Here is a 26179-nt window from a genome sequence, read left to right as displayed (position 1 = left end):
AAGTCAATCCATTGCCTTTGTTTGAATCCTTTTGCCACAAGCCTGTCCTTATAGGTCTCCACCTGGCCATCTGCTATAAATAATCTTTTGTATATCGTATACATAGATTCCATTCTGGATTTCATGGCACTATACCATTTCTCTGAGTCAACACTACTCATAGCCTCATTATAGGTCACAGGGTCGTCATCATCAATGATCGACAACTCATGTCATTCTCAATGACAAGGCCATATTACCTCTCAGGTTGGCGAGACACTCTCCCTGATCTATGAATGGGCTGTTCCACAAAAGGTTGTTCAGTCAGAACAGGTGTTTCCACTTGATCCGTAGTAGTTTGTGCTTCTTGAACTTCATCAAGTTCAATTTTGCTCCCACTATTTCCTTCAAGGATAAACTCCTTTTCCAAGAAGGTAGCATGTCTGGAGACAAACACCCGATGATCGGTGTAAAAGTAATACCCTAAAGTCTCTTTAGGATATCTCACAAAACTACATTTTACGGATCGAGATTCCAGCTTATCTGGGTCAACTTTCTTGACATAAGTTGAACATCCCCAAATCTTAACGTGTTTAAGACTCGGTTTCCTTTCTTTCCATATCTCATACAGAGTTTGAGGAATAGATTTGGAAGGCACCTTATTCAGTAAATATGTTGAGGTTTCCAATGCATAACCCCATAGGAATACTGGAAGATTTGCATAGCTCATCATGGACCGAACTATGTCTAACAAAGTTCGATTTCTCCTTTCAGATACCAATCTGGAGGAGTCCACTGGGAGACCATACCATTTATTTTGAGATAATCTAGAAACACTCCATTAAAGTATTCACCACCTCGATCTAATCGAAGAATTATAATACTATGTTTGGTTTGTTTCTCCACTTCATACTTATACTCTTTGAACTTTTCAAAGGCTTCAGACTTGTGTTTCATCAAACACATATCTGAATCTAGATCTATCATCTATGAAAGTAATGAAGTATGAAAATCCACCCATAGCTTGCTTAGACATTGGTCCACATACATCTGTGTGTACCATTCCTAGCAAATTTGCAGTCCTCTCTCCATGTCTACTAAATGGAGACTGCAGTGCCACAATAAAGTGAGATTTTCATCATCCCTTTTCTTTTATTAGTTTGTTCAATCTGAAGTAAATCATGCTCTATGTCATATACATACAAACCATTATTTAAAGTACCACGTCCATAAAGAATATTATCTCTAAGAATAGAACATTCATTATTCTCAATAATAAATGAAAATCCAGCCAAGTCTAACATGGGAATAATATTCCTCACAATCGAGGGAACAAAATAACAATTATTTAAAACAATAGTCTTCCCCGTAGGCATATGTAAATGAAATGATTCCACATCTACAGCAGCAACTCTTGCTCCATTTCCCATCAGTAGAATCACCTCCTCTTCCTCAAGAGTCCTACTTTTCCTTAGTCCCTGCAACAAATTGCAGATATGAGAACCACAGGCGGTATCTAATACCCAAGTAGAAATTTGATTCAATGACATATTCACTTCTGTCATGAACATACCTGAATCAGAAGCGGTAGTCTCACTACCCTTCTTCTTCTTCAATTTTGCAAGGTAAACCTTGTAGTTCCTCTTCCAGTGCCCCACCTTGTTACAGTGAAAGCAAACAACTTTGCTCTTGGGGTCTTCAGCTTTTGGTGGAACCGGCGTTTTGTCACCTACTTTCTTCTTCTTGGAAGGGTTCCTCTTCTTTTTCTTAGGATTGGAACCTTCACCAATTAGAAGAACAGAACTCTTCTTAGGGGGAAAATTCGATTCCGCAGTCTTCAACATGTTGTGGAGTTCAGGCAGGCTGACATCCAACTTATTCATATGAAAGTTCACAACAAACTGTGAGAACAAACTCGGAAGCGATTGCAAGACCAAGTCTTGGCTCAGCTCCCCATCCATGGCAAAACCAAGTTGTCCAAGACGTTCAATCAAATTTATCATCTTAAGTACATGGTCATTCACAGATGATCCCTCAGACATCCTACAACCAAAAAGCTCCTTCGATATCTCATATCGAGCTGTCCTCCCCGCCACATCATACAACTCTTGTAGATGTATTAGGATAGTGTGAGCATCTATATGCTCATGTTGCTTCTGTAGCTCAATGTTCATGGAAGCTAGCATGATGTATTGAGCAACATTTGCATCATCTACCCACTTACGATACACAACATGTTCATCATTATGTGCATCACTAGCAGGTTCAGTAGGCTTAGGTGAGTCAATCACGTATTCCAGCTTCTCAATCCTGAGAACAATTCTCAAGTTTCGAAGCCAGTCAGCATAATTAGGACCAGTCAATTTGTGAGCATCTAGTATGCTCCTGAGTGATAGTGCAGAAGACATAACGTACAAAGTAAATCTGTAAATGATAAACACATAACAACACTTAGCAAATATTCGATTTCATTTCAAAACACTATATGAATCGGGTCTTTATTCATAAGTGGCTCCCACTAGTTTATCTAATTTATTCAACCCCCTACGTGAAAAATTAAGCATTCATAATGCTAGTGGGAATAGGGATCCTACATTCCATTACACAACCCCGGCTGTGGCACGAAACGCCATGTAATGTTCAATAGGCAGACAACTCTTGTCAATTACATCTAATGTTATTCCCTAATCAAACTTTAGCCTCTTGAATAATTGAGTCATGGCTGTGGCACGACAAACTCAATATTCTAAGTCAAGTCTAACCCAACATTCCGTACAATTGAATCAGTCCCCAAAGGCCCATGGCTGTGGCACGTAACGACCTTTAGATTCTTATTCAATGTACACATCTCTATGTAATAGACAAGTATTTCTTATTTCGAAATCAAAGCCCTCGGCTGTGGCACGAAATGATAATGATTTAAAAATAAGAACTACTTTCTATCATGTTGGAAGGCTATGACCGACACAAGCCCGTTGTGTCATTGGCCAATTACTACTTGATATTATTTAATTTTAGAGGGATTATATTATGTTACAATCATAATCATATTATAAAGAGATTCTTCCTTTTAAATTAAATATTTTAAATCAATAATCAATAATCAGATGATTCCCAGATCGGGTGGAGCATTGTCAAGAGGCGTCACTTAATAACCCTTTCTTACAGATAGAAATATGTTGTTGACAGAATCATCCTTTCTCTCATATCAAAAATTCATATTCAATTACGTGTTTCATAAACACAAGAATCTCATGATTGTATTCATAATATTGTTATTAAGGTTATGAAACAATTTCACTATACTAGGTTGTCTAACAAACGCCTTATGTTCATTTAAGTTCACCTAAATCTATCATCGCATGATAAACTAAGCATATATCACATATATCAACATGAATAAACATCAAGGTAGGCATGTTACATCATCTAGCATATAGGTCTAAGCATTATACATCTCTATGTATCACATGAAGCATTTAAAAGCAGTTAAAACAGTTAAAAATAGCTTTAAAACACTTACGGAAATATAAACAGTTCAAAACTTTTATATAAACTAAAATTGATCACTCCATTAGATCCGTCTCGGAAAAACAAATCCAACGGTATATTGCACGCCCAAAACGGAGTTACGAAACTTCCAGAAAATCAAATTTAATGTGGACAGTCGGGCTGTAACGCATTACAGGAACGCGATACAATCCCTGTAACGAATTCCGGTGATGCGTTACAACCCTTTTAAGCCATTAAAAGGTGTAACGCATTCCGTGAATGCGCCAAAGGGTGTAACGCATTCCCGGAATGCGCGGCACCCTTTTTTTTCTTTCCTGCAGCAGTCGCCGTCTTTTCCTTCCTCGAACAACGTGCCGCCTGATCTGTCATTCTCTGTACTTTTCTTCCGTGCATTCAACAGACAGCCACAGAGATGCAGACAACAGATGTATATACATACAAACTAACAAATTATATATATATATATGATTATTTAATTACGAATTTAATTGCAAGATCTTCAAAAATTCATAATAAAAAATCTATACATCATAAAATTATGAAAAAAATACCCAGACGATCTACAACACTTGTAGAACCCAGATCAACATTCAAAATTATTCTGAGAAATGATTTCCCATCAGACAAAATTAATCCATGATATAACTTGTAAAAATCATAATTAATTCATACAAGCACATAAAATTCTGAAATTTTTACCACAGATCTATATGCATACAACCTATGCTCTGATACCATTGATGGATTTTAATCGCAGCGGGGCATGGTAAAACACTTTTACACAAACAAAATCCAAATAAAAGCATATAAATCGTGGTAAAAACATATGGATCGATTACTAACCTTCAATATGCGATCCAAGAGCAACGATCGGAGATCCTTAGCAGCTGCTCCTCAAACGTGAAGCACTCCACCGGTATCCACCAAGAAAACGACGTTAAGGTGGAGGAGGAGGTGGAGAGAATTTGGTTTTCTAAAACTTTTGGGTTTTTGGGTTCGAATAAAAATAGGGTCTATAATAGTATATTTATAGGCAAAATTTTCAGCTAAAATTTTCCCATAAATATTATTATTATTATCCCATTTATTATTCTCATTAATAATTAAAACACCTTTTAATTATTAATCCTTTTTCTAAACACTTTAGAAATAATTCTCTCTCTTGATTTAATTTCCAAAAATTAAATCCTTAATTAATAATATTAAGAACTTTTCTTAATTAATTTATAATCAATTAAATCTCATTTAATCAATTATTAAATTTGCCAATTAATTATTTATTTCACAAATAAATAATTATTAGCCATTATTAATTAATTCCTCCACCATTAAATCATTCTCTTTTTATGGTGTGACCCTGTAGGTTCAATATTAAGCCGGTAGTAGAAATAAATAATAATAAAACTATTTTATCATTATTTATATAAATTCTCTAATTTATTAAATATAATTAATTAATTAATCACATTTATTCTACATCGTGAGGGATACTTCTCAGCATATCGCGACTATCCGGATAATATGAATTCACTGCTTAGAATACCAAGAACCTATTCAGTGAATAGTTACCGTACAATAAACTCCTTCTACCCTACAATGTCCCGATTAAATACAAGGCATGGATCTCGTGTCAAGCCTATCTAATTTAATCACTTGCTTACCATTTACTATGCGTAGTTCTATGCAAATTAGAAACTCCTTTCTAATTTCATTCACTCTGGCCAGAGATTCCTGAACTAGCATAAGTGGATCAGCCTTGAACATTCGCTTCCTTCACTGGAAGGGGTAGATCCTTTATTGATCATACACTATCTTCGTGTACAAATTCCTATACCCAGTAGAGCCCTAATAATTGTCCCTGGAGACTAAGAACTAAACCAAAGCATAGTTCAGTGTATACAAGATGACTATGATGACCTCAAGTCTAAGGATACTTGTACAACTATCACTATGTGAACAACTGCTGACACGTGAGTGAACTCCATCAGTTGTTCAGCTGTGCGAGTCATGTTCAGTGAACTTATTCTATAATAAGCACCTACATACTAGCTATAGTGTCACCACACAAATGTCTATGAGAACAGACATCCTTCATAATGAAGCAAGCATAGTATGTACCGATCTTCACGGATTATTAATTACCAGTTAGTAATCCTATGACCAGGAACTATTTAAGTTTAGAGTTATCATCTTTTAGGTCTTACTATTATGATCTCATCATAATCCATAAAAAGCTTAACTCTAAACTATGGTATATCTTATTTAAACACTTAAATAGATAGAGCCCGTAATAAAAACAAAACAAGTCTTTTATTAATATCAATGAAATCAAAACATATTACATAAAAAGTTATTCCTAAATCCTAATACTTGATTGGACTTAGGACATATTCCTTTCAATCTCCCACTTGTACTAAAGCCAATCACTCTGGTATCTAATACCCATCTAGTCTTTATGACGATCAAAGTGACTTTCATAAAGTAGCTTTGTGAGTGGGTCTGCTATGTCGTTATGTGTGTCAACTCTAATTCAATAAAACACAAGAAATGTTATCGCGCTCCCACTAATCCTTTTGTAGATGCATGGTTCATCTGCGTTTTTGATAAAATCAAACTCTTTGATTGTCTCATCAAAACGAATGTTCCATCTTTTGAGAAGCTTGCTTTAAACCACATATGGTTCGCAGTAGCTTACACACTAGGTTTTCATTTCCCTTGGAAAAAAAACCATCTGGCCATTTGCCAGATCTCATAGTTGTAGTAAGCAGCAATTGCAAGCAAAATCCGAACTGATTTTAACAGGGCTACATGTAAAAGGTTTCAACAAAGTCAATCCATTGCCTTTGTTTGAATCCTTTTGCCACAAGCCTGTCCTTATAGGTCTCCACCTGGCCATCTGCTATAATCTATCTTTTGTATATCGTATACATAGATTCCATTCTGGATTTCATGGCACTATACCATTTCTTTGAGTCAACACTACTCATAGCCTCATTATAGGTCACAGGGTCGTCATCATCAATGATCGACAACTCATGTCATTCTCAATGACAAGGCGATATTACCTCTCAGGTTGGCGAGACACTCTCCCTGATCTATGGATGGGCTGTTCCACAAAAGGTTGTTCAGTCAGAACAGGTGTTTCCACTTGATCCGTAGTAGTTTGTGCTTCTTGAACTTCATCAAGTTCAATTTCGCTCCCACTGTTTCCTTCAAGGATAAACTCCTTTTCCAAGAAGGTAGCATATCTGGAGACAAACACCCGATGATCGGTGTAAAAGTAATACCCTAAAGTCTCTTTAGGATATCTCACAAAACTACATTTTACGGATCGAGATTCCAGCTTATCTGGGTCAACTTTCTTGACATAAGCTGAACATCCCCAAATCTTAACGTGTTTAAGACTCGGTTTCCTTTCTTTCCATATCTCATATAGAGTTTGAGGAATAGATTTGGAAGGCACCTTATTCAGTAAATATGCTGAGGTTTCCAATGCATAACCCCATAGGAATACTGGAAGATTTGCATAGCTCATCATGGACCGAACTATGTCTAACAAAGTTCGATTTCTCCTTTCAGATACCAATCTGGAGGAGTCCACTGGGAGACTATACCATTTACTTTGAGATAATCTAGAAACACTCCATTAAAGTATTCACCACCTCGATCTAATCGAAGAATTATAATACTATGTTTGGTTTATTTCTCCACTTCATACTTATACTCTTTGAACTTTTCAAAGGCTTCAGACTTGTGTTTCATCAAACACATATCTGAATCTAGATCTATCATCTATGAAAGTAATGAAGTATGAAAATCCACCCATAGCTTGCTTAGACATTGGTCCACATACATCTGTGTGTACCATTCCTAGCAAATTTGAAGTCCTCTCTCCATGTCTACTAAATGGAGACTACAGTGCCACAATAAAGTGAGATTTTCATCATCCCTTTTCTTTTATTAGTTTGTTCAATCTGAAGTAAATCATGCTCTATGTCATATACATACAGACCATTATTTAAAGTACCACGTCCATAAAGAATATTATCTCTAAGAATAGAACATTCATTATTCTCAATAATAAATGAAAATCCAGCCAAGTCTAACATGGGAATAATATTCCTCACAATCGAGGGAACAAAATAACAATTATTTAAAACAATAGTCTTCCCCGTAGGCATATGTAAATGAAATGATTCCACATCTACAGCAGCAACTCTTGCTCCATTTCCCATCAGTAGAATCACCTCCTCTTCCTCAAGAGTCCTACTTTTCCTTAGTCCCTGCAACAAATTGCAGATATGAGAACCACAGGCGGTATCTAATACCCAAGTAGAAATTTGATTCAATGACATATTCACTTCTGTCATGAACATACCTGAATCAGAAGCGGTAGTCTCACTACCCTTCTTCTTCTTCAATTTTGCAAGGTAAACCTTGCAGTTCCTCTTCCAGTGCCCCACCTTGTTACAGTGAAAGCAAACAACTTTGCTCTTGGGGTCTTCAGCTTTTGGTGGAACCGGCGTTTTGTCACCTACTTTCTTCTTTTTGGAAGGGTTCCTCTTCCTTTTCTTAGGATTGGAACCTTCACCAATTAGAAGAACAGAACTCTTCTTAGGGGGAAAATTCGATTCCGCAGTCTTCAACATGTTGTGGAGTTCAGGCAGGCTGACATCCAACTTATTCATATGAAAGTTCACAACAAACTGTGAGAACGAACTCGGAAGCGATTGCAAGACCAAGTCTTGGCTCAGCTCCCCATCCATGGCAAAACCAAGTTGTCCAAGACGTTCAATTAAATTGATCATCTTAAGTACATGGTCATTCACAGATGATCCCTTAGACATCCTACAACCAAACAGCTCCTTCGATATCTCATATCGAGCTGTCCTCCCCGCCACATCATACAACTCTTGTAGATGCATTAGGATAGTGTGAGCATCCATATGCTCATGTTGCTTCTGTAGCTCAATGTTCATGGAAGCTAGCATGATGCATTGAGCAATATTTGCATCATTTACCCACTTACGATACACAACATGTTCATCATTATGTGCATCACTAGCAGGTTCAGTAGGCTTAGGTGAGTCAATCACGTATTCCAGCTTCTCAATCCTGAGAACAATTCTCAAGTTTCGAAGCCAGTCAGCATAATTAGGACCAGTCAATTTGTGAGCATCTAGTATGCTCCTGAGTGATAGTGCAGAAGACATAACGTACAAAGTAAATCTGTAAATGATAAACACATAACAACACTTAGCAAATATTCGATTTCATTTCAAAACACTATATGAATCGGGTCTTTATTCATAAGTGGCTCCCACTAGTTTATCTAATTTATTGAACCCCTACGTGAAAAATTAAGCATTCATAATGCTAGTGGGAATAGGGATCCTACATTCCATTACACAACCCCGGCTGTGGCACGAAACGCCATGTAATGTTCAATAGGCAGACAACTCTTGTCAATTACATCTAATGTTATTCCCTAATCAAACTTTAGCCTCTTGAATAATTGAGTCACGGCTGTGGCATGACAAACTCAATATTCTAAGTCAAGTCTAACCCAACATTCCGTACCATTGAATCAGTCCCCAAAGGCCCATGGCTGTGGCACGTAACGACCTTTAGATTCTTATTCAATGTACACATCTCTATGTAATAGACAAGTATTTCTTATTTGGAAATCAAACCCTCGGCTGTGGCACGAAATGATAATGATTTAAAAATAAGAACTACTTTCTATCATGTTGGAAGTCTATGACCGACACAAGCCCGTTGTGTCATTGGCCAATTACTACTTGATATTATTTAATTTTAGAGGGATTATATTACGTTACAATCATAATCATATTATAAAGAGATTCTTCCTTTTAAATTAAATATTTCAAATCAATAATCAATAATCAGATGATTCCCAGATCGGGTGGAGCATTGTCAAGAGGCGTCACTTAATAACCCTTTCTTACATATAGAAATATGTTGTTGACAGAATCATCCTTTCTCTCATATCGAAAATTCATATTCAATTACGTGTTTCATAAACAAAAGAATCTCATGATTGTATTCATAATATTGTTATTAAGGTTATGAAACAATTTCACTATACTAGGTTGTCTAACAAACGCCTTATGTTCATTTAAGTTCACCTAAATCTATCATCGCATGATAAACTAAGCATATATCACATATATCAACATGAATAAACATCAAGGTAGGCATGTTACATCATCTAGCATATAGGTCTAAGCATTATACATCTCTATGTATCACATGAAGCATTTAAAAGCAGTTAAAACAGTTAAAAAACAGCTTTAAAACACTTACGGAAATATAAACAGTTCAAAACTTTTATATAAACTAAAATTGATCACTCCATTAGATCCGTCTCGGAAAAACGAATCCAACGGTATATTGCACGCCCAAAACGGAGTTACGAAACTCCCAGAAAATCAAATTTAATGTGGACAGTCGGGCTGTAACGCATTACAGGAACGCGTTACAAGCCCTGTAACGCATTCCGGTGATGCGTTATAACCCTTTTAAGCCATTAAAAGGTGTAACGCATTCCGTGAATGCACCACAGGGTGTAACGCATTCCCGGAATGCGCGACACCCTTTTTTTTTCTTTCCTGCAGCAGCCGCCGTCTTTTCCCTCCTCGAACAACGTGTCGCCTGATCTGTCATTCTCTGTACTTTTCTTCCGTGCATTCAACAGACAATCACAGAGATGCAGACAACAGATGTATATACATACAAACTAACAAATTATATATATATGATTATTTAATTACGAATTTAATTGCAAGATCTTCAAAAATTCATAATAAAAAATCTATACATCATAAAATTATGAAAAAAATACCCAGACGATCTACAACACTTGTAGAACCCAGATCAATATTCAAAATTATTCTGAGAAATGATTTCTCATCAGACAAAATTAATCCATGATATAACTTGTAAAAATCATAATTAATTCATACAAGCACATAAAATTCTGAAATTTTTACCACAAATCTATATGCATACAACCTATGCCCTGATACCATTGATGGATTTTAATCGCAGCGGGGCATGGTAAAACACTTTTACACGTACAAAATCCAAATAAAAGCATATAAATCGTGGTAAAAACATATGGATCGATTACTAACCTTTAATATGCGATCCAAGAGCAACGATCGGAGATCCTTAGCAGCTGCTCCTCAAACGTGAAGCACTCCACCGGTATCCACCAAGAAAACGACATTAAGGTGGAGGAGGAGGTGGAGAGAATTTGGTTTTCTAAAACTTTTGGGTTTTTGGGTTCGAATAAAAATAGGGTCTATAATAGTATATTTATAGGCAAAATTTTTAGCTGAAATTTTCCCATAAATATTATTATTATTATCCCATTTATTATTCTCATTAATAATTAAAACACCTTTTAATTATTAATCCTTTTTCTAAACACTTTAGAAATAATTCTCTCTCTTGATTTAATTTCCAAAAATTAAATACATAATTAATAATATTAAAAACTTTTCTTAATTAATTTATAATCAATTAAATCTCATTTAATCAATTATTAAATTTGCCAATTAATTATTTATTTCACAAATAAATAATTATTAGCCATTATTAATTAATTCCTCCACCATTAAATCATTCTCTTTTTATGGTGTGACCCTGTAGGTTCAATATTAAGCCGGTAGTAGAAATAAATAATAATAAAACTATTTTATCATTATTTATATAAATTCTCTAATTTATTAAATATAATTAATTAATTAATCACATTTATTCTACATCGTGAGGGATACTTCTCAGCATATCGCGACTATCCGGATAATATGAATTCACTGCTTAGAATACCAAGAACCTATTCAGTGAATAGTTACCGTACAATAAACTCCTTCTACCCTACAATGTCCCGATTAAATACAAGGCATGGATCTCGTGTCAAGCCTATCTAATTTAGTCACTTGCTTACCATTTACTATGCGTAGTTCTATGCAAATTAGAAACTCCTTTCTAATTTCATTCACTCTGGCCAGAGATTCCTGAACTAGCATAAGTGGATCAGCCTTGAACATTCGCTTCCTTCACTGGAAGGGGTAGATCCTTTATTGATCATACACTATCTTCGTGTACAAATTTCTATACCCAGTAGAGCCCTAATAATTGTCCCTGGAGACTAAGAACTAAACCAAAGCATAGTTCAGTGTACACATGATGACTATGATGACCTCAAGTCTAAGGATACTTGTACAACTATCACTATGTGAACAACTGCTGACATGTGAGTGAACTCCATCAGTTGTTCAGCTGTGCGAGTCATGTTCAGTGAACTTATTCTATAATAAGCACCTACATACTAGCTATATTGTCACCACACAAATGTCTATGAGAACAGACATCCTTCATAATGAAGCAAGCATAGTATGTACCGATCTTCGCGGATTATTAATTACCAGTTAGTAATCCTATGACCAGGAACTATTTAAGTTTAGAGTTATCATCTTTTAGGTCTCACTATTATGATTTCATCATAATCCATAAAAAGCTTTACTCTAAACTATGGTATATCTTATTTAAACACTTAAATAGATAGAGCCCGTAATAAAAACAAAACAAGTATTTTATTAATATCAATGAAATCAAAACAGATTACATAAAAAGTTATTCCTAAATCCTAATACATGATTGGACTTAGGACATATTCCTTTTAATCTCCCACTTGTACTAAAGCCAATCACTCTGGTATCTAATACCCATCTAGTCTTTATGACGATCAAAGTGACTTTCATAAAGTAGCTTTGTGAGTGGGTCTGCTATGTCGTTATGTGTGTCAACTCTAATTCAATAAACACAAGAAATGTTATCGCGCTCCCACTAATCCTTTTGTAGATGCATGGTTCATCTGCGTTTTTGATAAAATCAAACTCTTTGATTGTCTCATCAAAACGAATGTTCCATCTTTTGAGAAGCTTGCTTTAAACCACATATGGTCCGCAGTAGCTTACACACTAGGTTTTTATTTCCCTTGGAAAGAAAACCATCTGGCCATTTGCCAGATCTCATAGTTGTAGTAAGCAGCAATTGCAAGCAAAATCCGAACTGATTTTAACAGGGCTACATGTAAAAGGTTTCAACAAAGTCAATCCATTGCCTTTGTTTGAATCCTTTTGCCACAAGCCTGTCCTTATAGGTCTCCACCAGGCCATCTGCTATAATCTATCTTTTGTATATCGTATACATAGATTCCATTCTGGATTTCATGGCACTATACCATTTCTCTGAGTCAACACTACTCATAGCCTCATTATAGGTCACAGGGTCGTCATCATCAATGATCGACAACTCATTGTCATTCTCAATGACAAGGCCATATTACCTCTCAGGTTGGCGAGACACTCTCCCTGATCTATGGATGGGCTGTTCCACAAAAGGTTGTTCAGTCAGAACAGGTGTTTCCACTTAATCCGTAGTAGTTTGTGCTTCTTGAACTTCATCAAGTTCAATTTTGCTCCCACTGTTTCCTTCAAGGATAAACTCCTTTTCCAAGAAGGTAGCATGTCTGGAGACAAACACCCGATGATCGGTGTAAAAGTAATACCCTAAAGTCTCTTTAGGATATCCCATAAAACTACATTTTACGGATCGAGATTCCAGCTTATCTGGGTCAACTTTCTTGACATAAGCTGAACATCCCCAAATCTTAACGTGTTTAAGACTCGGTTTCCTTTCTTTCCATATCTCATACAGAGTTTGAGGAATAGATTTGGAAGGCACCTTATTCAGTAAATATGTTGAGGTTTCCAATGCATAACCCCATAGGAATACTAGAAGATTTGCATAGCTCATCATGGACCGAACTATGTCTAACAAAGTTCGATTTCTCCTTTCAGATACCAATCTGGAGGAGTCCACTGGGAGACTATACCATTTACTTTGAGATAATCTAGAAACACTCCATTAAAGTATTCACCACCTCGATCTAATCGAAGAATTATAATACTATGTTTGGTTTATTTCTCCACTTCATACTTATACTCTTTGAACTTTTCAAAGGCTTCAGACTTGTGTTTCATCAAACACATATCCGAATCTAGATCTATCATTTATGAAAGTAATGAAGTATGAAAATCCACCCATGGCTTGCTTAGACATTGGTCCACATACATCTGTGTGTACCATTCCTAGCAAATTTGCAGTCCTCTCTCCATGTCTACTAAATGGAGACTGTAGTGCCATAATAAAGTGAGATTTTCATCATCCCTTTTCTTTTATTAGTTTGTTCAATCTGAAGTAAATCATGCTCTATGTCATATACATACAGACCATTATTTTAAGTACCACGTCCATAAAGAATATTATCTCTAAGAATAGAACATTCATTATTCTCAATAATAAATGAAAATCCAGCCAAGTCTAACATGGGAATAATATTCCTCACAATCGAGGGAACAAAATAACAATTATTTAAAACAATAGTCTTGCCCGTAGGCATATGTAAATGAAATGATTCCACATCTACAGCAGCAACTCTTGCTCCATTTCCCATCAGTAGAATCACCTCCTCTTCCTCAAGAGTCCTACTTATCCTTAGTCCCTGCAACAAATTGCAGATATGAGAACCACAGGCGGTATCGAATACCCAAGTAGAAATTTGATTCAATGACATATTCACTTCTGTCATGAACATACCTGAATCAGAAGCGGTAGTCTCACTACCCTTCTTCTTCTTCAATTCTGCAATATAAACCTTGCAGTTCCTCTTCCAGTGCCCCACCTTGTTACAGTGAAAGCAAACAACTTTGCTCTTGGGGTCTTCAGCTTTTGGTGGAACCGGCATTTTGTCACCTACTTTCTTCTTCTTGGAAGGGTTCCTCTTCCTTTTCTTAGGAGTGGAACCTTCACCAATTAGAAGAACAGAACTCTTCTTAGGGGGGAAATTCAATTCCGCAGTCTTCAACATGTTGTGGAGTTCAGGCAGGCTGACATCCAACTTATTCATGTGAAAGTTCACAACAAACTGCGAGAACGAACTTGGAAGCGATTGCAAGACCAAGTCTTGGCTCAGCTCCCCATCCATGGCAAAACCAAGTTGTCCAAGACGTTCAATCAAATTGATCATCTTAAGTACATGGTCATTCACAGATGATCCCTCAGACATCCTACAACCGAACAGCTCCTTGGATATCTCATATCGAGCTGTCCTCCCCGCCACATTATACAACTCTTGTAGATGCATTAGGATAGTATGAGCATCCATATGCTCATGTTGCTTCTGTAGCTCAATGTTCATGGAAGCTAGCATGATGCATTGAGCAACATTTGCATCATCTACCCACTTACGATACACAACATGTTCATCATTATGTGCATCACTAGCAGGTTCAGTAGGCTTAGGTGAGTCAATCATGTATTCCAGCTTCTCAATCCTGAGAATAATTCTCAAGTTTCGAAGCCAGTCAGCATAATTAGGACCAGTCAATTTGTGAGCATCTAGTATGCTCCTGAGTGATAGTGCAGAAGACATAACGTACAAAGTAAATCTGTAAATGATAAACACATAACAACACTTAGCAAATATTCGATTTCATTTCAAAACACTATATGAATCGGGTCTTTATTCATAAGTGGCTCCCACTAGTTTATCTAATTTATTCAACCCCCTACGTGAAAAATTAAGCATTCATAATGCTAGTGGGAATAGGGATCCTACATTCCATTACACAACCCCGGCTGTGGCACGAAACGCCATGTAATGTTTAATAGGCAGACAACTCTTGTCAATTACATATAATATTATTCCCTAATCAAACTTTAGCCTCTTGAATAATTGAATCACGGCTGTGGCACGACAAACTCAATATTCTAAGTCAAGTCTAACCCAACATTCCGTACAATTGAATCAGTCCCCAAAGGCCCACGGCTGTGGCACGTAACGACCTTTAGATTCTTATTCAATGTACACATCTCTATGTAATAGACAAGTATTTCTTATTTTGAAATCAAAGCCCTCGGCTGTGGCACGAAATGATAATGATTTAAAAATAAGAACTACTTTCTATCATGTTGGAAGGCTATGACCGACACAAGCCCGTTGTGTCATTGGCCAATTACTACTTGATATTATTTAATTTTAGAGGGATTATATTACGTTACAATCATAATCATATTATAAAGAGATTCTTCCTTTTAAATTAAATATTTCAAATCAATAATCAATAATCAGATGATTCCCAGATCGGGTGGAGCATTGTCAAGAGGCGTCACTTAATAACCCTTTCTTACAGATAGAAATCTGTTGTTGATAGAATCATCCTTTCTCTCAAATCGAAAATTCATATTCAATTACGTGTTTCATAAACACAAGAATCTCGTGATTGTATTCATAATATTGTTATTAAGGTTATGAAACAATTTCACTATACTAGGTTGTCTAACAAACGCCTTATGTTCATTTAAGTTCACCTAAATCTATCATCGCATGATAAACTAAGCAGAATCCAAATTCGAACACTTTGATTTTTCCCGAAAACCCACCAGATACAGAAAGAATTGAGTATAAGGTAACATGATAAAAAGGATTTAAATTCAAGCATTATAAGAGAGGATCATAAAACAAATATAAAATATTGAGAAAGGTTTAGGGGAACCCAAGTAATAAGATCCCGGATATGATCCCTCAAACGATAAACGAGAACGAAAGTTAAGCGAACCGTATAACAGATAAGCGGTCATTACCCAAGTAATTAGGGGTTAATCAAAGAGGTTAGTGGATGATGATGTCATCACACCACAAGGAGAAGACATGTGGCAATTGGATGACATAGGAAGGATGACATAAGCATGACAAAAAGGAAGTTTGTTATTGGTTGATTCTTAGCCATGCAAAAGTTACCATGGTAAAAGTTTAATCTATTTCCAAGACAAAAGAAAGCAACCAACCAACAAATATCATAACACAAATACAAATTGAAAATTTACTTTCCCATTTCAAGAAGAAACTCTCGGCTTCTTCATCATTTCAAAGAAAACAAAATCCAAAACCAAGATACAAGCATTGTTAAATTGTGAGGTAATTATCCAAGGTTCCTTATGCATAGATGTAGCTTGATGGATTTTAATCGCAGCGGGGCATGGTAAAACACTTTTACACATACAAAATCCAAATAAAAGCATATAAATCATGGTAAAAACATATGGATCGATTACTAACCTTTAATATGCGATCCAAGAGCAACGATTGGAGATCCTTAGCAGCTGCTCCTCAAACGTGAAGCACTCCACCGGTATCCACCAAGAAAACGACGTGAAGGAGGAGGAGGAGGAGGTGGAGAGAATTTGGTTTTCTAAAACTTTTGGGTTTTTGGGTTCGAATAAAAATAGGGTCTATAATAGTATATTTATAGGCAAAATTTTCAGCTGAAATTTTCCCATAAATATTATTATTATTATCCCATTTATTATTCTCATTAATAATTAAAACACCTTTTAATTATTAATCCTTTTTCTAAACACTTTAGAAATAATTCTCTCTTTTGATTTAATTTCCAAAAATTAAATCCTTAATTAATAATATTAATAACTTTTCTTAATTAATTTATAATCAATTAAATCTCATTTAATCAATTATTAAATTTGCCAATTAATTATTTATTTCACAAATAAATAATTATTAGCCATTATTAATTAATTCCTCCACCATTAAATCATTCTCTTTTTATGGTGTGACCCTGTAGGTTCAATATTAAGCCGGTAGTAGAAATAAATAATAATAAAACTATTTTATCATTATTTATATAAATTCTCTAATTTATTAAATATGATTAATTAATTAATCACATTTATTCTACATCGTGAGGGATACTTCTCAGCATATCGTGACTATCCGGATAATATGAATTCACTGCTTAGAATACCAAGAACCTATTCAGTGAATAGTTACCGTACAATAAACTCCTTCTACCCTACAATGTCCCGATTAAATACAAGGCATGGATCTCGTGTCAAGCCTATCTAATTTAATCACTTGCTTACCATTTACTATGCGTAGTTCTATGCAAATTAGAAACTCCTTTCTAATTTCATTCACTCTGGCCAGAGATTCCTGAACTAGCATAAGTGGATCAGCCTTGAACATTTGCTTCCTTCACTGGAAGGGGTAGATCCTTTATTGATCATACACTATCTTCGTGTACAAATTCATATACCCAGTAGATCCCTAATAATTGTCCCTGGAGACTAAGAACTAAACCAAAGCATAGTTCAGTGTACACAAGATGACTATGATGACCTCAAGTCTAAGGATACTTGTACAACTATCACTATGTGAACAACTGCTGACACGTGAGTGAACTCCATCAGTTGTTCAGCTGTGCGAGTCATGTTCAGTGAACTTATTCTATAATAAGCACCTACATACTAGCTATAGTGTCACCACACAAATGTCTATGAGAACAGACATCCTTCATAATGAAGCAAGCATAGTATGTACCAATCTTTGCGAATTATTAATTACCAGTTAGTAATCCTATGACCAGGAACTATTTAAGTTTAGAGTTATCATCTTTTAGGTCTCACTATTATGATCTCATCATAATCCATAAAAAGCTTTACTCTAAACTATGGTATATCTTATTTAAACACTTAAATAGATAGAGCCCATAATAAAAACAAAACAAGTCTTTTATTAATATCAATGAAATCAAAACAGATTACGTAAAAAGTTATTCCTAAATCCTAATACATGATTGGACTTAGGACATATTCCTTTCATAGCTATCCTATGAATTTAAGCTTCCATTTCCTTCACAATCTCTTTCAATAAATCATTGAAGAAGAGAGTGAATAGTGTTTTCAAGAACTTGAAACTTTTGATCTTGTGTTTTTGTTTAGATATAGCTTTTGTAAGGATTGTCAAGGGTTGTTTCAAGCTCCTTAGTTACTTCTACTCACCAAGGAAGGTATAATCTCATAACCAAGCCTTACTTTTGAATTTTTAGAGCTTTTTATATTTGGTATAGTTCATCAGAAGCATGATTCATGTATAGTTAGAGTTTGGTTGGATTTGTAATGAGTTTGAGTTGTAAATCTTGGATTATTGGTTAATGAACTTAAGTATAGCTTTTAGTTCATATTTAGGGGTAGTATAAATTGGAAAATCTTGAGATTTTGGGACTGTTGTAATGAAGTATGGATGGAGTTTGGTCGTGATGTTGATTGTGGGTTGATTTGTGGATTGATTGGAGTAGTTTAAAATTTGGTAATCGCGTAAACATAGCCGTCGTAATGCTCGATTTACCTTAGACTGTTTTTGTTCTTAACTTCAGGACCCGTGAACTCACTGTTAGATTCTGACCATTGCCATGTTTAGATGGTTCATGTTACGAGCTTCGTTTTGATATGTGGTTCGCTTGAATCCGATGTACGGTTTAGGAGAAACGACCGTTTTAAGTAACGGCATTTCGCGAACGAACCATTACCCCTCGCCTTACTTTGAAACCTTGGTTAAGGCCCTTAAAATGACTAATTGGAGTATGAATCAATTATGTAAAGTGGATTAGGCAGTTAGTAGAGTACTCGCGAAAGAATCGCCTTAAAATTCTTAATGGTTAATTTATAAAAAATGGTGGAACCGAGGGTACTCGAACGACTTATGTGATTCGTTAAGCGTAGGAGTGACCATAAGCGAACGTTAGGGTTCAATTGGTTAAAGTCTAGTTTCTTAAGTGACCAGGGTTTAATTCCGACTTATGTTGTTGTTCATAGGTTATCGGACCCACTCTAAGCTTAAGTCTATCCGGGAACACTCAGGCAAGTTTTCTACCCGTTATACTGTTGTTGTGATGTATACATGTATATGCATTATCTTGTGATAGATGCATGATGGTTATTAGCAAATCTTGCGATATATTGGAGCATGCTGATATGGTTTATATGTATGCCTGTTTTGTAATTTTGATATCTAATTGTTGATTCAAATGCTTATAAGTTGCATAATACATATGCTAGAGATAAGCAGTAGTTGCGTATACCCTTGGTATAGGGGACCCAAAGGTGAACATTTTCTAAACCGGGAGACGATGTTCCCGAGTATATTATATATATATATATATATATATATTTATATATATATAAATAGTTTTCAAAACTATTAATCGAATAAGGTTTATTCGATAACTTTATTTTATTTAATGAATATTATTTGGAATATTCATTCGAGGACTTATGACTCCGCTTATTTTATTTAATGAATATTATTTTGAATATTCATTCGAGGACTTATGACTCCACTCTTTTTATAAATAATTTTCTTTATTTTATTAAAGAATAATGTTTCGATAATCAAACTTATTTTTGATTATTCAAATAAAGATCGTACTTTCGTATGAGTATATCTTTGGTTATTTAATATTCATTTCAAGTATGAGTTTTAAAACTTCTACTTCAACTATTTTTTATAAAGATCATCCTTTATGGGAATATTATTTAAACAATAATATTCAGATATTTTCTAATATATTGGGACTGATTTATTTTATTAAATCAGCATTTCTCCAAACATTCTTAAAAATGTTTTCGAGTCTTCAAAATGATTTTAAAGGTTAGAGCGGATCCCAAAACTCGTTTTCAAATTTAAGATCTTCCTTCTGAAGGGGATTTAAATACTCGCTCAAAAATCTGAGGGATCCGGCTTCGTGATGTATTTTTATATACTCGCAACAAGGTTACTGTTTTGATAAAATAATTTTTGATTACTTACCCAACACTCGGGAAGTAAAATTCTTGGAATAAGTTAATTCATTAACAGGCATCGCCTGGGAAATATCGGTGAGTTTTCCTTTCCAACTAGATACGACTTCTTGGTGGAGCCGTATCAACAAGTTTCTACTTGGGGAAAGGGGGGACGAGCTTTACGTTTCAGAGTCATGGATTTCATCTGAACTAGGAGTGGCGTAGGTGGTCGAGTGGCGCCGGCCCAGCCTTATTATATTGGCCCAAATGGCCCGGAAGTTCAGCTAAGACGGTCAATTCCTCAGAAGTCCAGTGTTCGGTTGACAAGTAAATCCGATGGTTCTCCTCTACATGTAGAAAATGGTGGGGTTGCACTACTGCGACTGATCATCGTGAGTGGTCTTCCTGGCGCGGCAAACTCCTGTAATGAGTTCATCATCCAATTGGATATTTCTGCAACACTACCCAGAGCACTTCGATAGAAAGGCTATGGCAGGGTCGAGTTTTCAAAATAATGGTTTCATCAAATGAAGTATCTCGTAACTTCATCTCATTTTGATGATATTTCAAAGATTGATTCTATACAAGTTTTGTCGTGTAGCTTCATCTATGGGATGAACTATTTATACCTGGAACGGTGGTAGTTCAAGTAGTATTCGGAAAAAGATATAAGTATACTGGAGTATCTTGTAACTTCATCTTTTCAACTTATATCTAGTTAATGATTATCTTATGAATGACAAAGCTTTTCAGAAAAACGTTGCGACAAGGTTAGATATATGAGATCACCTTGCAACGATATTTTTATACAGTTATAAACTGGAACTCTGTGTATATTATACATGTCAGAGGATTTAAAAGATTGTGAAAAGTATATATGTATATATATACTGAATATTTTGCGACTTGGTCGCGTTAAGATATCAACTTGGTTTATTTCTTCTTGACCAAGACTTTCATGAGTACTATGAGAATGCTCATATATTGTTAATTATTATACATATTATTTCGGTGGGCTTGTTGCTCACCCTTGTTTTCTTCGTTCATCACACAACAACAGATAGAAAAGATGAACAGGACCAAGCTCCCAATTCGCAAGCGGTTAGGAAACGTTCTGCAGTTTTCTGGAGGCGTTGATGCCGCAGTAGCTGAGGTAGGAATTACCAATAGGCTAGGCTTTCAACTGTTGATGCACCAGACTTATGTATCTATATGAATTGTAATAATGGCAAGGAAATGTAAATTTATTCAGAAACCCTTTTGTGGTATAATGACTTATAATTTTGGAATAAAATGACTTGTGTTATTTTTGGTATTCATCTCTAAGACTATAACTTGTGGTGTGTGTGTGTATATTGTGGGGTCACAGTACGCAGTGGTTGGTTGTTTATTAAGATTAAGAGTTGTTAAGGGAATTGGAACTCGTAACAACCCGGATCCCCGACCCCGAATTTGGGGGTGTTACAAATTTCATCCGATTGAGCTTTCTGAGAAGCTTGATTAACCAGTACCTCAACAATTTGGGCATGTTGCTTCTCTTGAGTTTTCTCAATGGCTGCAACTTTTTCAGAAGTAGGTCTGATATACCTGTTTTTGTCAAGCTTGAGCACTTGATCAAGCTTATCAGCTTGTTCTCTGAGTGTATCAACCTTTTCATGAGTAGCATTATGTAGACCTTGAAGATGTTTTGTAAACAGAGCTGTTGTCTTGAGTTGTGTCTTGAAATCAGAATTTGTGAGCAACTCATCAGCTTTTGCAATATGCTCTGTTAGAATTTTAGAACATGGAATAAAATCTGATTCATTCCACTTCTTGGTCCACTCAACACCTCTGTGAGTATCCTCCCAAGGAATAGGTGCTTCCTTTTCAACAAATTTCTTCACCAATTCTTCCTCGCCCAGAATAGGTACTGGTGTCTTAGCAGAAAAACTGTCATCAGAACTTGAGGAAGACTCATTCTGTTCTGATAGCTCAACAGTGTGTGAAGCAACTGGAGATTCAGGAATAACATCATCTAAATTCTGATCAACAGAATTTATCTACAGAGCCGGTGTCTTTGATGTAGATGGAGCTTCCAGATAAAGAACTTCGGGTATATTCAACTTATGAATATCTATTTCAGAAATATCAGTTTGTTCTTTATCATCATTTGTAGCTTTAATAGTAGAGACAGGAGGGGTAATAAATGTGTCATTAGTAGTGTCTTTGGCTTGAGCTAGAAGGCCTTCAATGATAATTGGTTCTTGTAAGATCAGATATTCCTGATCCCCTTCCTCAGCTTCTTCAGTATCTTCTGATATAGCCTCATCCAAATACCTCCTTGCCTTCATTTTCCTCAATCTCCTTGCCAATGAAGGAGTTGCTTCAGCACCATCAGAATTTACAAATTTCCTTTTCAAAGTATCAGAACTTTGAGCTGCTGTTTTTTTCTGAGAAGTAACATTCTCAGCTTCAATTGTCACAGGTTCAGATGCATGAACTCGTGCTTTAATTGTTTCCTCTTCACTCTCAAACTCATCTCTGAGAATCATCTTCCTTCTCTTTTATGAAGGTTGAGGAACAGACTTTGTTCTCTTAGAAAGTTTGGAAGATGAAGGTCTGGTTGTTTGTGCTGATGGTTGAGAAGTCTGAGGTGGTTGTGTAGAGGTGGTAGGTGCTGATGGTTGAGGTTCTGATAATTGGACATCAGGATAAAGTGCAATGTATTTAACTGGATTATAGATTATTATGGCTTGTTTGACAGATAAAGGAACTCGGAGGGGTCTTAACATAGCCTTCTTATTATCAGTAGATAATAAGTCATTAAAAGCTCTTTTAGCTAGTCTGAATATGGAATTAATTCAGTAGCTGATTGAGGCTTATCATCACAACAAAAACTATATATAAGCTGACATAATCTATCAAAATAAACAGTATTTCTGTCTTCTGTCATCCTATCCCCAATGAAACCTAAGACAGCACTTGCATAATCAAAATCAGTTTGATTAATGAGAGCATACCCAATTTGTTGACTGAATATGGGGATTGCATCGAAGTTAGAACATTTGTTTACAAAAGCCTTGGTAATATAGTCAAAGAAGAAACTTCATTCCCTCCTTATGTGAGGTCTCTTCAATTGACCCAGCTTTTCCAATGTCTTTTCATACCCCAGACTGGCCATCATATTTTGAAGAACTAGCTCCTCAACAGTAGAGTAAACGCAGTTCTCAGGCAGCGGTAGTGCTTGTCGAACCGTGGCCAATGTCATGACATGCTTATCCTCTCCTGATGAAAAGATAATACTTAGGGACCCTTGAGCACCACCATCATCATATACTCCACTTCTCCAGAACTCCAGCACTTGAGTTCTAGAGACTGCATCAGGTTGGGTTAGAGCGTACCCAATATCAGAATTAGCAAGAAAATCCTGAATGAAGTGAAGTTCCGATGGAGCTTCAGCCTTGCTAAGAATGGCGGAGTAGTTGTTAGGAAAAAACTGAGCTCCATTGAAAATTACGTCTTTTGGTGCCATCTATGTAAGAAATTAAGTGAGACAGGGAGTGTTTGCAAAGTGTTTGATAAAAGTCCTGAAAGAAAACCGCTTCATAGAATATTAGAGAAAGAGAGAATAAGAGAGATGAAAAATAGAAAAGTAAATAAAAGATTAGAAAATATTTTCACTCCCATATATATACTCTCTCCACTCAACAGTTATCTTTTTGAAGCATGGGATACACTTTACACCTGGCAACGCATGAATAGTCAGTACAAAATTAAAACACACTACACCATATATGACCTCTCCCAACACTTTTTTTGGTGTTACAAGCAAAAATGTTACCTTATATCCCCCAAAATTGATCTAAGCTAACATTTTGATTTTACGTTGCAGTAGAGATGAGAAAGTGTTACCATAGACAGGAGCAAATCGCTATTGTAACATAAAAAAAATTGTAACCATTGATATCAAAAAATATGTTACCATAGAACTGAAATTTTAGGCGGTTCTTTTTTTAGTCTTTAGAGAGCATTTAGGCGGTAGTTTTTTGGACCAAAATTTTGGGCGGCCCAAAACTAAATAACACCCCGCTCATTTATTTTGTCCAAAAACACATCTGACTCAAATACATCTCACTCAAAAACTCTCACAAACAATCTCGTCAATAACTGGAGCTGAAGATGAATTAGGGTTTGAGGTAATCAGTTGGGTTTGAGTTTTTCAGAGCTAATCAGTTGGGTTCAGATCTATTCAGTCGGGTTTAGGGTTTCTTTTCTTTTCTCTGTCGAAAATTGGGTTTATTTAATCGGGTTTAGGATTCAAAGCTTTCTTTTCTTTTCAATCGAGCTTTTCAATCGGTTTTATTCAGGTATGCCCTTATTTTCTTCTCTTATTTGCTTGTAATTAGGTATTTAGGGTTTGATTTTCTCTTGTATGCCCTTATTTTCAGAGCTAATTTCTTCTTTTATTTGCTTATTTTTTCTTTTTGTAAGTATGCATCTTTGCCTGGTCGATTTGTGATTTTGCCTGGTCGGTTTGTGATTTTGCCTGGTCGGTTTGTGATTTTGCCTGGTCGACATGATGCAAAATCCATCTTATCTTCTTTTTTTTTGAGAATACAAGGGGTGTTGTAGATAATATATATTAGTGAAGTGATGATGTGTTGTGTTTTGCTTATTTCTTCTCTTGTATGTTTGTGTTTTGTTATAAAATAAATAACCTGTTACTTGTCTTGTTCTTCACTGTAATTATTATTTTTGCTTGGTTTGTATTTGGGTTTGTTATTTTTATTCTTCACTGTAATATTCAGATGCATTATCTGAATATTAGTTCTTCGAATCATTAGTTTAAAATAATTTAGAGTTTGCTTATAAGTGCTTGAATTTGCGCTTGTTTGTTTTATTTACGGAATTGATTTAGAGTTTGCTTGTAAGTGTAGAATCTTTGAGTTTTTTGCATAGTTGCGAATTGATTTAGAGTTTGCTTATAGGTAGTTTACAACATGTTGGTTCATAAATTAAATTAATGTTTCCATATGTTGTGAGTGGAAATTAGGTATGTAATTAGGTATGTAATTAAAATGTTTAACAAACTTTAATATGGTAATCCAAATAAACACATTGCTTATATAGATTCGGCATATCAGATTGTTATAAGACAGGGTGAATAATGGTAAAGCGAATTTGTTTTTAATTTATTAAATAAGATTGAAGTTATAATTTTGGTCCATATATGAACCTGGTAAGAACTTTAATAGATGAAACAAAAAATAATGACTTATATGTACTAGCTAATTAGAAAATAAGGAGTCATTATTGGTGAACATCGACTAAAGTGGATTGAAGAATAACTGCCCTGACCCTGATGAGAAAATAATAAGGCAGGGGCCGACTAATAATTTTGTAACATGAATAATACTCTGAAGTGTATGCTTGTTTATAAATGTTAGTGGTCAGTTTCAAATAATTACAAATTCACTGTCTAAAATAATTGGTATCATGTAATAGAAATATATGCTAGTTTTAGTATATAAATTAATTAGCTTTTAAGGGGCTGGTTATGTTAATTAAGTTTTTAAGGGATTCGTTTAGTGTAACTATAAAAGATGTATGATAATAAATGGATAAAATATAAAACAATAAATGTGGTGCTAATATTATAGAAATTTAGCGGTATTATAAATTTGATAATTGTTTTCTTTTTATGTAGACATGACTGATTAGGATAGTAATTGGTTAAATCATCCTAAGTATAGTGAAGTATATAGGAATGGAGTACAAGATTTTGTGAGAAACTCGATGTCTAAATTTGGTGTTGGAAATGAAATGAAGTGTCCTTGTCGTCCATGTGATAATCGTCTATGGTGATCTTAAAAGGATGTTTATGATCACCTTGTCTGCAATGGACCTCATGAGAGATTAGTACACTTTATATACGAGGTTTCAATATCGACGATGGAGCGCGAAGAAAATAACGGGT

This window comes from Apium graveolens, chromosome 7 (genome assembly GCF_009905375.1).
Source record: "Apium graveolens cultivar Ventura chromosome 7, ASM990537v1, whole genome shotgun sequence".
Taxonomy (NCBI): Eukaryota; Viridiplantae; Streptophyta; class Magnoliopsida; order Apiales; family Apiaceae; genus Apium; species Apium graveolens.
The sequence above is the reverse complement of the archived record's forward strand: the minus strand, read 5'-3'. Positions refer to the sequence as shown.